This window comes from Chiloscyllium plagiosum, unplaced genomic scaffold, assembly GCF_037043375.1.
Source record: "Chiloscyllium plagiosum isolate Xiang-an unplaced genomic scaffold, Cpla_swu_hap1 HiC_scaffold_14, whole genome shotgun sequence".
Taxonomy (NCBI): Eukaryota; Metazoa; Chordata; class Chondrichthyes; order Orectolobiformes; family Hemiscylliidae; genus Chiloscyllium; species Chiloscyllium plagiosum.
In genome coordinates, this window is record NW_028270152.1 from 8,288,217 (window position 1) to 8,304,836 (window position 16,620).

General features: G+C 43.6%; 1 pseudogene; it reads left to right on the forward strand.

Annotated features, from left to right (window-relative positions):
• LOC122559236 (monoglyceride lipase-like) overlaps positions 1 to 16,054 on the forward strand; it is a 53,443-nt pseudogene extending 37,389 nt beyond the window's left edge.
• The last annotated feature ends 566 nt before the right edge of the window (positions 16,055 to 16,620 follow it).

Below are 16,620 nucleotides of genomic sequence, written 5' to 3' on the forward strand. Positions count from 1 at the left end.
AACCTACATCATGTGAATCAAATTTAAAAATATATCATTAGCATACATTCTCATTATTCTACATGAAGATTCAAAATTGGAATAGTATCAAATTAACAGTATCCTGTTCAAACTGCCACACTGGTTCATTTTGAATAATTTCATTCAACCTTTGAGATATAATATTCTTGGTGCCACTATACTGCTGAAGAATTCTGAAGCTTGCTGAGTGAGGAAAACATTAACTTTATAAAAGAAACATCTTGCTCTGGTGTCATCCGACTACAAGGCTGCAAGGGGGAGCGGGAACATCCAACATTGCTTCACCCCCTTCAATAATAAAGACTGCGCTCAGTAACATATGACAAAGTCAGATTTAACCACAGATGCTACATGAGGGGAGGATGAGAAAATCAATATGAAATGATACAATGCTGACTTAGCAGGAATCCCATTTACTGAAAGGATACAGTCAGCAAATACATGAAGGACTGTGAGAGTGAACGGTGTTCCCTGTGAGAGGAGGGTTATTTTCATTCACAGATTACACCCACATCACCCTCTCAGCCTGAACTGAGCTCAGGCTGTTAATTGTTTTTCACTCCAATTGATAGGGACAATTTTTCCAATGAAATTTTGTGTTTATCAGAATGGGGTCTGGAGCTTGGTGAAATGGAACATTTTCCATTTGAACTGGTAGAGTTGGTATCAAACACTCCCAGGACAAAGACAGCACAGGGCTCAATACAGTGTAAAGCTATCTCTACATTGTCCCTGTCAAACACTCCCAGGACAAACTCAGCACAGGCCTCAATACAGTGTAAAGCTATCTCTACATTGTCCCTGTCAAACACTCCCAGGACAAACTCAGCACAGGCCTCAATACAGTGTAAAGCTATCTCTACATTGTCTCTGTCAAACACTCCCAGGACAAACTCAGCACAGGGCTCAATACAGCGTAAAGCTATCTCTACATTGTCCCTGTCAAACACTCCCAGGACAAACTCAGCACAGGGCTCAATACAGTGTAAAGCTATCTCTACATTGTCCCTGTCAAACTCTCCCAGGACAAACTCAGCACAGGGCTCAATACAGTGTAAAGCTATCTCTACATTGTCCCTGTCAAACTCTCCCAGGACAAACTCAGCACAGGCCTCAATACAGTGTAAAGCTATCTCTGCATTGTCCCTGTCAAACACTCCCAGGATTGGTGTAGCACAGGGCTCAATACAATGTAAAGCTTTCTCTATATTGTCCCTGTCAAACACTCCCAAGATCGGTGTAGAGCAGGGCTCAGTACAGAGTAAAGCTCCCTCTACTATTTTAAAGTGGAAGTAAAGCTCCCTTGACATTGTTCTCAAACATTCCCAGAACAGGCATAGCACAGGGCTCAATACAATGTAAAGCTCTCTCTATATTGTCCCTGTCAAACATTCCCAGGACAGGTATAGCACAGGGCCCAGTACAGGGTAAAGTTCCCTCTACAATTTTAAACTGGAAATAAAGTTTCTCAACACTGTTCTCAATCATTCCCAGGTCAGGGACAGTATGAGGCTTTAAAAAGAGTGAAGTTTCCTTACTGTTTGAACTGAAAATAAAGCTCCATCTAGACTGTCCCCAAGAAACACTCCCAGGACAGATACAGCATGGGTTTAGATACAGAGTAAAGATCCCTCTACACTGCCTCCATCAAATACTCCTAGGACAGGGACATACAGGGTTAGATACAGCAACTCTATGGTATAGGCAGATTTGGATGCCAAGTTGTGCACAGCAGGATCCCACAGGCAGCTGAAGTGTTCGGGTGGTCTGCGTTTTTATTCCTTTTCCGATTGAGGGTGGAGTTTTGAGTGCTAGGGTCTTTAAATCCCACCTGAGCCAGGTATGAACAGCACCTCCAACAAGATAGCACTCCCTCAGTGCAGTCATCATTCTGTTATTAGCTGGTACAGGCAACCTTCAAATTCTGTCCCAGGCAAATATTGTAAAGCCTTCAGCAATGTGAACAATAGCACTTCACGTTGCATCAATATACTCACCTGAGGAACAGTGACAATGCCCCTTCATGATAAAGAACTACAAGTGACCTGAGCTGACCTCTTTGCTTTTACATCAGCTAAAGCTGAGTCCATTTTATTAAGATCCTGTTGGTTGGAGATGTTTTCAATCTCCTAAAGACATTAACACAAGCTCAGGGCTGTCTGAATCAACTACATTGCTGTGTGTCTGGAGTCACAAGGGGGCCAGACCAGGTGAGGCCAGCAGTTTCCTTCCATGAAAGCCTTTTAGTGAACCAGATGTGTTTTTCCTGACAACTGACAATGATTCCATGATCATAATTAAAGTCTTACTTCTGGAATTTTATTGAATTCAAATTCCACCCTCTACAACAGTAGGATTTGAGCCTAGATCTCCATATCATTACCTGAGTCTCAGTTAATAGATCTAGCAATAATACGACTATGCCATCACCTCCCTCAGCTGGAACTGATAATCTGTCTATTCCAGTCTGTTCCACATTTAATAAGATTATGGTTTATCCTCCATCTTGACCCCAGCTTCTCATGTTATCCCCATATCCCTTAATTCCTGGAAATCTACCAATCTCTCTTGAGTCTACTCAACAATTGAGCATCTACAGCTGTCAGCAGTAGACAATTCCAAAGATTCACAAGATTTAGCCTGATTCCCTGTCCTGGGAACTGAGATGGCTGGATGACAAGGCCTACTTGTCATTGAGAAGGTCACGGTGAGTATTGCTGTCAAGCAAGTAACTGGCCTTGGATGTTTCCCACAGTCAGTATCCATCTGATTCTCACTCAGGACTGGTCAGGCTACACCAGAAGCCCACCTGTGGACAACACTGTCAGTCTGACTCTGACGCACAACAATAGAGGTGAAATTCACCCGGGAGAGCAGCGCAAAGTGCTCACCAGTAGTTAATGCATCTCACACAATTTGCTTTTCCATTGATTTATGAGCTATTCCCCATAGCCACCTCCTGCCTACAATCCTCCAAGAACTCTATGTTCCTCCGATTCTGGCTAGTTTACCAACCCCACTTCCTTCACTCCACTATAATTTTAGTTGCCTGGGCCCCATGTTCTCCTTAAGCCTCTCTGTCTCTATATTTTTTCTCCCTAATCCCTTCTTCTGTCCAAGCGATGGATCACTTGGCGCGAAATCTCCATATGAGTCTTGGTGTCATATTGTGTTTGACCATGATCTTGTTTTAGCAAAATAAAGGTGTCATGTAAATGCGTGTTGTTGGTAAGGGGAGAGGATAACTGGCTAGGGTGTGAAAATGGATCCTGATGTTCTCTTGCCCCTTCTTCACAGCCCCCCACCCCAGAAGATTGACCCAGTACAGGCCAGGAACCAGACCCAGGCACTTCACAGTGGTGTGGACTCGGACTGCATTGGGTAGCACCTGCATCGACTGAGCTACTGTGGTGACTTTGCCCACCAGAGTGCATCAAGGGCTTTACCTTATCGTGTTAATCTCTTAACTTTGGTCTCCTCTTGTATTTTAGGGAGCATTGGTTGCAACTTATGTTTTTTACGACAGACCACTTGACATCGCTGGGCTAATTTTTATTGCACCTTTGGTGTTAATGAACCCCGAGTCAGCAACACGTGGCAAGGTACAAACAAATACCCCGAACATTTCGTTCACAAAGAAAGCAAACCTGGCTCGGATAGTTTGTACTAGTCTTGAAGTCTTTGACAATGAGAACACTCTCACATTAGTGAGGTATTGGAACACTTCCACTCAGTGATGGTAAAGGCGAACTTGTAAATGCCTAAGAGCAGACAGCCCATGTATCTGCAACCTGTACATCTCAATGGTGGAGGTTTTGGGTTTGGAGGGGACAGTTCTTGCTATCGACATTTCGCAACCTGTTATGTGTCAGGAGTGTAACTTAAGAGGAAACGTTAACAAATGGAGAGTTGAACTTACAAGAGAAATTGACAAACACCAATATGGGCCAATGGGGGACCTTACATGTATTTACAATTGGGTGTCCAAGAGCAATAGCACATATGCCTGTCTCTCAGGACACCAGGGCATGAACATATTGAAGGAAGGCAGGCAAGGAGTGGAGAACTATGACCCTTTCTTCTCCCAGCTCTTTTCATTGCATCATAACAACACAATCCTTCCATTCATCCATCCTGCAAGAGCTAATCCAACTACCCCTTAAGAACATCTGTACCGTTCAGCACCAGTTGCACCTAAATAGTGAGTAGCCATTCTGTGACTGTCCCTTCCAAACCCAAGACCTGCACCATCTAGACTTATAAGGGCAGCAGTTATAGGCACAGGTGCTATCTGCACTAGCACATCCATTTGTAAATACTTGTAAGGTCCCCAATTGATGCATGTTGGTTTTGTCAATTTCTCTTGTAAGTTCAACTCTCCATTTGTTAACGTTTCCTCATAAGTTACACTCCTGACACATAACAGGTTACGAAGTGTTAGCAGCAAGATCTGACTCTTCAAACCTTTGAACCAGGATTTTCTCATGGGTCCCAGTTCCAGTAGAGATTAAGCCCATCTATCATCTAGCCCCACTCCCAAGAACTTTCAATCCAACGAGCCGGGAATTTTTGAGGGACAAGGATATTCAGAGTAGATAGGTTGTTAGGGCAAAGGAATTAAAAATGATCAGGAATAGATGGGAATGTGGAATTTGGAACACAACCAGATCAGCCATAATCAGACGAGATGGCAGAACTAGCCTGCAGGGCAGAATAGCATGCTCCTTACGTTGTACAGTTACACCTCTAGTATGCACAAGGAGGCAGGGACATTGATTTGTCTTGAGACTTGTGTCACCACCATTTGGTGGACAACACAGCCACATCTAGAGCTGGGCTCATCAGCTGTTTGCTTTGCTTCCTACTTTCTAGATGTTGTTTTCCAAAATGGTGAACCACCTGCTGCCAAACGCTCCTCTGGGTTACATTGATCCCCAAGCAACATCAAGAGATGAAGCCCAGGTTGGTTTGTGATTGTTTGTTTATGATCATGGCTTTGAATGAAGACTCTGTTGGAGCTCACCTTTTACTGCAGCAACAAGAGGAGTCAGCAAGAACCTAGACTACTTCCCTCATTTAAGCTATCTCACTAAGTCTATTCAACGGAGCTGCAGTCTCTCCTGACAGAAGTAACACTTGGACTTAATGAAATATAACTTCCTGACTTATTCCCAAAACAAATACAGGAACAGCTGTTGGCATTTGGCCTATCAAGCCTGTGCTGTCACTTTGTTGGCTATGGGAACACAGCCTTTTTAATCCCATTTAACTCTTAATTCAGATTCAGATAGTGTTCTGGGGACCTGGTTTAGAATCCCATCACAGTGGAAGTTGAAATTTAAATTAATTAAAAATCTGGAATTAATACACTAATTTTTTTCATTCGCTCACAGGACATAGATCATAGAGATATACAGCACGGAAACAGACCCTTCGGTCCAACTTACCCATGCTTTCTAGATAGCCCAATCCAAGCTAGTCCCACCTGCCAGCACCCAGCCCATATCCTTCCAAACTCTTCCTACTCACATACCCATCCAGATGCCTTTTAAATGATGTAACTGTACCAGCCTCCACCACTTCCTTTGACAGCTCATTCCATACACATATCACCCTCTGCGTGAAAAATGTTGCCCCTTAGGTCTTTTTTATATCTTTCCCCTCTCACCCTAAACCTATGCCCTCTAGTTCTGGACTCCCCCACCCCAGGGAAAAGGCTTTTGGTGGCACTGTCTGGGCCCAGAATTAATTGCCTGTCCCTTGCTTCTCTTGAGAAGGTGGGGGTGAGCTGCCTTCTTGAACTGCTACAGTCCGTGTGCTGTAGGTTATCCCACATTGCAGTTAGGGGGACGAATTCCCAGGATTTTGACCAGTGACAGTGAAGGAATGGTGATAGATTTCCAAGTCAGGGTGGCTCGGAGGGACATTGGAAGAGATAGATAGTGTTCCCAAGTATCTGTTCCCTTGTCCTTCTAGATGGAAGTGGCTGTGGGTTTGGAAGGAGCTGTCTGAGGATCTTTGGTGAATTTCTGCAGTATATCTTGAACATAGTTCTTGTGATGTGGTGCCAATCAAGTGGGCTGCTTTGTCCTGGATGGTGTTGAGCTTCTTGAGTTTTGGTAAAGCTGCACCCACCCACCCAAGAGGGGACCTGCTGAGTTTCTCCAGCAACTTTCATATTTATTTCAGATCTCCAGCACTGACACTAATTGCTGTGCCCGAGAGTGTGGTGCTGGAAAAGCACAGCAGATCAGGCAGCATCCGAGGAGCAGGAAAATCAATGTTTCGGGCAAAAGCCCTTCATCAGGAATGAGGCTGGGAGCCTCGAGGGTGGTGAGATAAATGTGAGGGGGTGGAGCTAGTCTCCAGCATCTGCAGTCCTCACTTTTGACTAATTGCTGTGCACAAACCCTCGAACAGCTGCAGGAATGTTGATTGTGACAATAACCTTTCCACTTACCCCAATGAAGATTCCTTCATATTTATGAAGACCGTGCAGGATTTGCATATTGATAGCAACACACTACCCTTGTGCTCATTTGACACCAACAGCCTGCATCACGTAAGGAAGCCATAGACATCTGAACTGGAACCATGGTGATCCAGACCATTGTGTAAATCAATATAATTGAACTGGTCAGCTCAGCAACTCATGCAGTTGAGTTTAGTCTTAACATCAGGAAAGCTATGGGTGGAGTCAGAGAAAATGGTGAGATTCTTAATGAGTACTTTGCATCGGTATTCACCAAGGAGAGGGACATGATGGATATTGAGGTTAAGGAGAGATGTTTGATTACTTTCAGTCAAGTCAGTGTAAGGAGGAGCGAGTGTTGAATTCTAACAGACATTAAGGTGGACAAGTCCCCAGGTCCGGATGGAATCTAGCCCAGGTTGCCTCTGAACCCTTTGCAAAGCTTCCACATCTTTCCTATAATGTGATGACCAGAATTGTATGCAATACTCCAGGTGTGGCCTTACCAGTGTCTTGTACAGCTGAAGCATGACCTTGTGGCTCCAAAACTCAATCCCTCTACCAATAAAGGCCAATACATCATATGCCTTCTTAAAAACCCTATCAACCTGGGTGGCAACTTTCAGAGAATTATCCACCTGGACACCGAGATCTCTCTGTTCATCTACACTGCCAAGAATTTTACCATTAGCCCAGTATTCTGCATTCCTGTTACTTCTTCCAAAGTGAACTACCTCACACCTTTTCACATTAAACTCCATTTGCCACTTCTCAGCCCAGATCTGCATCTTATCTATGTCCCTCTGGAACCCACAACATCCTTCAGCATTATCCACAACTCTGCCTTAGTGTCATCCACAAATTTACGAACTCAACCTTCTATGCCCACATCCAGATCATTTATAAAAATGACCAACAGCTGTGGCCCCAAAACAGATCCTTGCAGCACACCACTGGTAACTGAGCTCCAAGATGAACATTCCCCATCAATCAATACTCTCTGTCTTCTGTCAGCGAGCCAATTTCTGATCCAAACCGCTAAATCACTTTCAATCCTGAAACTCCATATTTTGAGCAATGGCCTATCGTCGGGAACCTTATCAAATGCCTTACTGAAGTCTATAAACACCACATCAACTGCCTTACCTTCATCCACCTGTTTGGTCACCTTCTCGAAGAACTCAGTAAAGTTAGTTAGGTATGACCTACCCTTCACAAAGCCGTGATGACTATCCCTAATCAAATTATTCCTTTCCAGATGATTATAAATCCTATTTCTTATAACCTTTTCCAATAGCTTACCCACAACCGAAGTGAGGCTCACTGGCCTATAATTACCAAGGCTGTCTCTACTGCTCTTCTGAAACAAGGGAACAATATCTGCTATCCTCCAGTTTTCTGGCACTATTCCTGTCGACAATGATGACATAAAGATCAAAGCCAAATGCTCTGCAATCTCCCCCCAGACTTCCCAGAGAATTTGAGGATGAATCCCATCTGGCCCAGGGGTCTCGTCTATTTTAAGATCTTCCAAAATTGATAAAACCTCCTCTTTGTCAACCTCAATCCCATCTAATCTTGTCGGCTGTATCTCTGTATTCTCACTAACATTGCCCTTTTCTAATGTGAATACTGACGAAAAGTATTCATTTAGCGCTTCCCCTATCTCCTCTGATTCCACACACAACTTCCCACTACTGTCTTTGATTGGCCCTAATCTTACTCTCGTCATTCCTTTATTCCTGATATACCTATAGAAGGCCTTAGGGTTTTCCTTGATCCTATCCGCCAAAATTTCTCATGTGCCCTCCTGGCTCTTCTTAGCCCTCTCTTTAGATCTTTCCTGGATAACTTATAACTCTCAATCCCCTGAGCTGAGCCTTCACGCCTCATCCTCACATAAACTGCCTTCTTTTTTCTCTTGACAAGAGCTTCAACCTCTTCAGTAAACCATGGAACATATAAACCTCTGACAGGTTTGGGCAGATTGGATGCCAGAATAATGTGTCCCCTTGTCTGGTGGGTGCGTAGATTAATTGGTCATGGTCTGAGGATATGGAATAGGCCACTTTGAACTGAGGTGAGGAGAAAGCTTTTTACTCAGAAGGGCGAGAACAGGCAAAATATAATGAAAGACAGTGAGAGTTTCTGCACTTTGGCAGGAATAAGAGAGAAGCTGAACATTATTTAAGTTAAGAAATATTGAAGAAAGCAACTAAACAGGGGGATTTAGTGGCCTTTTGTGTGAACCACAAAAAGCCAGCATGCAATAGAGAAGGTAAATGGAATGTTAGCCTTTAGCTCAAAGAGAGTGGAGTATAAAAGTAGGATGTTTTGCTAAAGCTATGTTAGTCAGTAGTCAGACCACAGCTGGAATACTGTGAACTGTATTGGGGCCATTCTCTATGGAAAGATAGTCTGGTGTCGGAGGCAAACCAGAAAAGGTTCACTGGACTGATCCAGGAATGGAGGAAACCAACACAGAATGATGGAGAAACAAAATGGAAGCATTCATATTCAGTAGAATCGCTGGGGCTTTTTTCATCACCTGTCTGCCTTTAAACATCCATGTTTTGATGCTTTCTGAAACTTCCTCTATGTTTTTAAGACAGTGAAACAGGTGTGTGGAATTCTTTATTGCAGATGGTTGATGAGGTTGGGCCATTCAAGGCTGAGATAGATAGATTTTTAATCATAAGAGAAATGGAGTGGGGGGGGGATGTGATGGTAAAAAGCCAGAATTAATTGCCCATCCCTAATTGCCCAGAGGGCAGTTGCGAGTCAATCACATTGCTGTAGGTCTGTAGGCCAGACCAGGTAAAGAATGGCAGTTTCCTTACCTGAAGGGCATTAATGAGCCAGCTAGATCTTCCCAAAAATTGACAACAGTTTCATGGTCATCTTAAATATGCATAAGTTTGAGATTTTTGATCAGTGATGAATCGTGGGTTATGGAGAAACGTGGATTATTTGATGAGCCACGATTTCATTGAATGGTGAAGTAGACTCGATGAACTGAATGGCTTAAGTCATACAGTGAACCTGTGAAATGATCTATTCCATTAGGTTTCAGGATGCCAAGTCACTGAGTATATCAAAGTAGATGTCTAGACACAAAAGGCATCAAGGGTACGGGGGGGATGTCTGAGATAGAGAATCACCTATTATCGATTTGAATGGTATAGCAGTTCAATGGCTTATGCCTATTTTTCAAAATTCCCTTTGCCAAGGATTCTCAATTTCAAAACAGAAATTATAAACAGTTCTGATTTCCGGATGTAGGTTTGCTCACTGAGCTGGAAGGTTCATTTTCAGACGCTTCGTCACCATACTAAGTAACATCTTCAGTGAGCCTCCGGACGAAGGGTTCGTCTGAAGATGTTACCTCATATGGTGACGAAACGCCTGAAAATGAACCTTCCAGCTCAGTGAGCAAACCTACACCCAGAACCTCAACCTGAGCTACAAATCTCCTCAAAACTCTCTAGTTCTGATTTCAATTGGTTCAGTTTGATGTGGAGATTGTATGGTGCTCTGTTGGAGTCACAAAACAAGATGTCTGTTACTTTGGTTCTTGCAGGTGGAAGACTACATAAATGACCCTCTCAACTGTCACGTGGCTGTCAGGGTGAGATTCGCTTTTGAGGTGTTAACTGCACTGAGCAAAGTCGAGAAAGTATTTCCCATCATCACAGTGCCATTGCTGATATTACATGGTGAAAAGGACAAATTGTCTGATGTCAGGGGGTCCTACATTATGTATGGGAAAGTTGCCAGCACAGACAAGACATTTAAGGTAATGCATGCTTCCCTGGGTAACAGCCAAGTTAAACCAGTTTAATACATTTGTTTTTGTGGTCAAATGAGATGCACTAAGACTGTTAATGAAATCACTGGTTGGAAAAGTTAATAATAGTCAGTCTAAGCTTACAGCTAGAGATGTCCACAATCTCTCAAAACTCAATAAGGTGGCATGGTGGCTCAGTGGTTAGCACTGCTGCCTCACGGGGATCTGGATTCAATCGCAGCCTCCCCACCCACCCCCGTCCCGTGTCTGCGTGCATTTCTTACGGGTGCTGCGGTTTCCTGCCACAGTCCAAAAGTGTGCACGTTAGGGTGGATTGGCCACAGTGAAGTATCCAGGATGTGCAGGATATCTGAGTTAGCCAGGGTAAATGTGGGGTTTCAAGGGTAGGTTTGGGGGCTTGGTCTGGGTGGGATACTGTTTGGAGGGTCAGTGCAGATTCGATGGGCCCAATGGCCTCTTCCCGCATTGTAAGAATTCTATGAAATATGAAAAAAAAATGAGAAAGGCCAATTCTCACACCCTGACTCCACTGAAAGGTTAATAATTCACAGACATCTCACTGGAGTGTAGAAGGTTGCGATGCAATCTGATACAAGTTTATAAAATAATGAGGGGTATAGATAGAGTTAATGGCAGTTGCCTTTTCCCTAGGATGAGGATTTCAAGACTAGGGGCCACATGTTTAAGCTGAGAGGAGAGAGATTTAAAAAAGACATGAGAGGCAAATTGTTTTACATAGAGGGTGGTTCGCATGTGGAATGAACATCCTGAGAAAGTGGTGAATGTGGGACATAGTTACAACGGTTAAAAGACTTTTGGACAGATACAAGAATAGGAAAGGTTTGGAGGGATACGGGCCATGAGCAGGCAGGCAGGGCTAGTTTAGTTTGGAGTTATGTTCAGCACGGCCTGTTTGGACCGAACGATCTGTTTCCGTGCTGTATGACTCTCTGACTTACAACTTTCTTGGCGCCTTTTTTCTGTTGAAAAGGTAAAGTCACCCCAGCTCCCAGAAGGCTGCTCTCTCACTAGAGAGAGGGAGAGAGAGATGACTGGTGGTGATTTAACCTGAAGGTTACAGCACTTAAGGCAATGGGAGAGGTTGAGAGGTTTGTGGTAACCTCAGCCAGTGTAATCTATTGGTTACAGCATAATGGTACCAACTGCACGGCTTTTTGACCATTTTCCAGTCTTTCAAGGCACCCCCACTATTATCCATCATCTTCCAGACAGTCTGCAGAATACAGTTTAAAATTTGACTTCTACTAACTACAAACCTGCATTGATACAATGCCTCAAACCCAACAAAACAGCCCAAGGATTGGTTGGTCGGTAAAACAATTTTGACACCAAGTCTTCCACTAGGGTAGATGAACAAAAACTTCATCAAAAAGATAGGTTTTACAGAAGAGAAATTGAGGGGATTGAGATACTGAAGGAGGGAATTTCAGGGCTTATGAAATGGGCAGCTTATGGCATATGCACCAATGGATTGAGTTAATTTGATTTATTACTGTGACATGTACAGAGATACAGTGAAAAGTGCTGTCCTACATGCTTTTCAAGCATTTCATATATACAGCAGGATAACAGAACAGAGTGCAGGATAAAATGTTACAGCTACCGAGAAGGTGCAGAGAGAGATCAACATTAACATTATAGAGGTCTATTCAAAAGTCTGATAACAGCAGGGAAGAAGCTGTTCTTGAATCTGTTGGTACATGTATACAAATGTTTGTATCTTCTGTCCAATGGAAGAGTGTGGAAGAGAGTATAACCGGGGCGGGAGGGGTCTTTGATTATGTTGATTACTCTGCTGAAGTAGCAGGAAGTATAGATGGAGTCAATGTAGGAGGCTGGTTTGCGTAATGGATTGGGCTGTATCCACAACTCTCTGTAGATTCTTGCAGAGTTGCCAAACCACTCCATCCAGATAGGGTGCTTTCAATGGTGCATCTGTGAAAATTTGTCTTTCTGGACATGCCAGATTTCCTTAGCTTCCTCAGGATGGAGAGGCACTGCCCTGCTTTCTCCACTGTAGTGTTAACGGGGGTAGACCAGGACAGATTGTTGGCGATTGTCACTCTCAGGAACTTGACCCTCTCCACCTCAGCACCATCGATGCAGACAGGGGCATCCCCTCACTCCGCTTCCTGAAGACAGCAAATCAAATCAGGGGAATGTGGAAGAAGTCAGAGGGCAATGATCTCCGAGTTTTGGCAGAATCTATCTTTTACTTTGTTCAGAGGATGTGGGCATCACTGGATGGGCAAACATTTATTTCCTATCCCTAATTTGCCCAGAGGGTACTTAAGAGTCAACCACATTGCTGTGGGGTCAGAATCACATGTAGACCAGACCAGGTAAGAATGGCAGACTTCCCTCCCTTCGAAAGAAAACGCTGGTGGACATGTCAAACACTAGGGGGCATCAGTTTAAGGTGAAAGGGGCAAAGTATGAAGGAGTTGTGCGAGGAAAGGTGTTCACACAGAGGTGGTGGAAGTCTGGAACACACTGCCGGGAGACACAGTAGAAGATGATCTGATTCCAACATTTAAGAAACTTTTAAACAGATGCATGAACAGGCAGGGAATAGAGGGATGCAGATCATGAGAAGGCAAATGGGAACAGTTTAGAATGGCATCGTGATTGGCATGGACATGGTGGGCCAAATGGTCTTTTCCATGCTGTCCTGTTCCAATATCTAGGTATTATTTTTGAACAACACAGACTTGATGGGCCAAAGAGCCTTTTTCTATGCTGCAAACCTTTTTTGACTCTATGACGAGTTTTTTTTAATGACTATCCACCCTATCCATGCCTCTCATAATCTTACGTACTTTGATCAGGTCACCCTTAACCCCCGAAGCTCCAGTTTGTCCAACCTCTCCTTAGAGCTAATACATATCAATCCAGGTAGCTAGTAATAGCAAACCAGATGAGAATTTTGCAACAATCAACAGAGGTTACATGGTCCCCATTAAGCTAGCCATCTTAGCAAATTCAAATTCTGCCATCTGCCAGGATTCAAATGCATGTCACTAGCTGAGGATTACTAGTCCAGTAACATTACCATTCTGCCACAAATCAAGGCATGACTTAACCAAGGGTCAACATTGTCTAACAGACCTTGGATGGATGAACACGATTTGATGCAAGCGAAGATACAGTTTGAAAACTTTAGGATGAATTCACACTTAGAATAGAACGTAGGAGGCTATTATGGGAGCAAATTGGCAATATTCAAGTTGGAGGCATGGATAAGGGTTTCAGCAGCAGATGGACTGAGACAGGGTGGGGATTGGACAACGTTAGAGAGTTTGAAGTAGGCCCCAATTCCCATCATGCATTCTCAGTTTTATTTCAAACAATTACCAACTCGATAGAAACCATCAACATTTTTGTTAACAAAAAAAAAGCCAAGACATGAAAATCTAGGAATTCTTCTAAAGAAGTCTCAACATTCCACAGCATAAAACTGAAACTTTGTTCACAAAAAAATACTTTTTCTAATTCCTTCCTGTGAGCTAGCGAGCCTTTATTTCCCATCCCTGGTTGCCCAGAGGGTAGTTAAGAAGCAACCACATTGCTGTGGGTTTTGACTGAATGTAGGTCAGAGCGGGAAAGGTGATAAGACTTTCCTTGCGAAATAAAGTAGGTGAACCAGATGAGTTTTTACAATGATTAATGATAGCTTCATAGTTACCTTAAATCTCACCAATCTCAGTTCCAAGATTCTTCAAGACTCTGCCTTCCTCACACAGGTCAAACAGTATCATAGAACATCATAGAAAGAGGCCACTTGACCCATCGTCAAAACCAACCTAATCCCACTTTCCTTACTATGAGTCGGAACACACCCAGAATCATTCCCTTGGCCCTAACCACATTCCCCTTCCCAAACCTTGGACATGAGCTTTGAAACCTCAGATGCTATCACAACCCATTCCAGGTGAAATCCTTCCTTGTGATCCTTTCCCCCGGCCCAGGCACAATTAGCTCATTGTCCACCATGGCTGGTAGTGCTATCTATCTGCAAGGCCTGTGTCTCCAGAAAACATGGTTGCAGGGTGACCAAGGTTAGAAGGGAAGACTAGAACCAAATTTAAGAGTAAGAAGTCACTCTTTTAAAGGTAGAGATTTTGAGAAATGTTTTCTCTGAGGTTTTATTATTTGGTATTCTCTTCCTCAGACAACACTGAAGTCATTGTATTTATTCAGGGAGGGTTAGATATATTTCTGATCCAGGAAGGAGTCAGGGTTATTGTGGGGGGTGCAGGGTGGACAGGTAACTGGAACTGAGACCACGACTAGATCAACCATGGTCTTATTGAATGTTGGAGGAAGCTTGAAGGGCCGAATGGCCTATTCCTGTTGCTTTGTTCCTAGGTTTGTGACACTTAGCATCAGATAGCCTGACCAACCATCCCACCCTCCGCCCCCACTTCTCACCAACTTCTCTCCTTCACTCAAATGCAACATCCCCTCTGCCCCATGCTTTCTCCATCCATATGGTTCACTTGTACAGAACACCCATGATCCAACTCAGTGACATCCTTACTTCAAAAGGGATGGCTTCAGTTCACCTATGGATGAAAACAATGTAACAAAGCCATTTGAGATTAGTCTAGTCGGCATGAAATGTTAATCAGGATGGCCTTTGAATTGAAGCACATCATCATTGCTGATACTTCAGTGAGTTATCAGAGATGCACACAGATATAATAAAGCATGTTAGGGCTCTTGTGGCACAGTGGTAATGTTTCTACCTGGAGGTGAAAATGTGTTGCTGGAACAGCGCAGCAGGTCAGGCAGCATCCAGGGAACAGGAGAATCGACGTTTCGGGCATAAGCCCTTCTTCAGGAATGCTTATGCCCGAAACGTCGATTCTCCTGTTCCCTGGATGCTGCCTGACCTGCTGCGCTGTTCCAGCAACACATTTTCAGCTCTGATCTCCAGCATCTGCAGACCTCACTTTCTCCTTTCTACCTGGAGGCCCAGGTTCAACCCCCACCTGCTCCAATGGTGTGTCATAACATCTCTGAACAGCTTGATTAACAAATATCTACTAAGATATCATTCAATTCAATCCAATTCAGACCAGCTGGTCAATGCCAGTGTGTGTGTTTCAGCAGAGGCAGAAAAAGGTCCATTGGTTGAGAGGCATTAAGGGACATGAACCAAAGGCAGACAAATGGAATTCAGCCACAGATCAGCCATGCTGAAACAACCTTGAGAGGCTGAATGGCCTTATTCTCTTTCTCAAACCAAGCTTCTGTGTATCTGTTCCAATGCATGTGGGAAACCGGTCAGCAAATTGTATCGCCCTTTAAAAAGGAGTGGGTCTTCCTGGCTGAAATTCTTCACCAATTCTTCATTCATCTTATTCAATGCTGCTGGGATATCAGTGTGTCACAAAATGACTTCCACTTTGGCCCTCATAATGGAAACAGTAATTCAACTTACACAGAACATTCACAGAATTATTACGGCACAGAAGGCGGCCATCCAGCCCATTGAATAACCCATTATTGATTGGTTTCTGCAGTGTGATCATGCATGGGTGTCAGTGCCAATCGTTGCACTGCTCTTTAATCACCATAGTCTCTTTCTTTCTCTCTTCCACCAGGTCTTCAATGATTGCTATCATGAGCTCCAAAACGAGTTGCCAGAAGTGGTTGCTGAAGTTATGCTCTTGATTGATAAGTGGCTGGAGGCAAGATTACCAAAATAGCAGCAACACAAAATCTAACGTGGAACTGCAGAGCTGAAAAAGGAACTGTTCCATTTCCATTAGGGTTAAATACACTGGGGATAAAGAGGATGAGGGGAGTACAACCAATTCCAAACCACCAAAGCAACAAAATAAAAACCTTTTGAAAAAGAAATCTCTTGGAAACATAAAACATCTGTTTATCTACTTGTCATGCAGAACAACTTCAAGATTCGATACAACCAAGAATATGAAAGCCATATTTCCTTCCTCCTCTGTTTGCTCTTTGTGGAAAATTATTTCTTCCAACCTCAGTCAATGCTTCTCAAGCCCAGACTGGTGACCACACCATCTCTACTTACCCTGAGCCAAGGGTCAGAAACATAGTTACAAAATCTTTCAGGATTACAAGTTTACAGGCAACAACGTACATTGGGAGGGTATTACAATGTACATTCAGATCGGAAGTGCAAGAAAGGAAAAAGTGTAGGTTCAAATCCGAGCAATGGTGACCTCATTCATCTCTTGACAGCCAAGCTGCTACATAACTCCCGCGCCCCATCCCCAACCCCAGCAAATTGACAGGTGAGAATGCAGAATGTCCT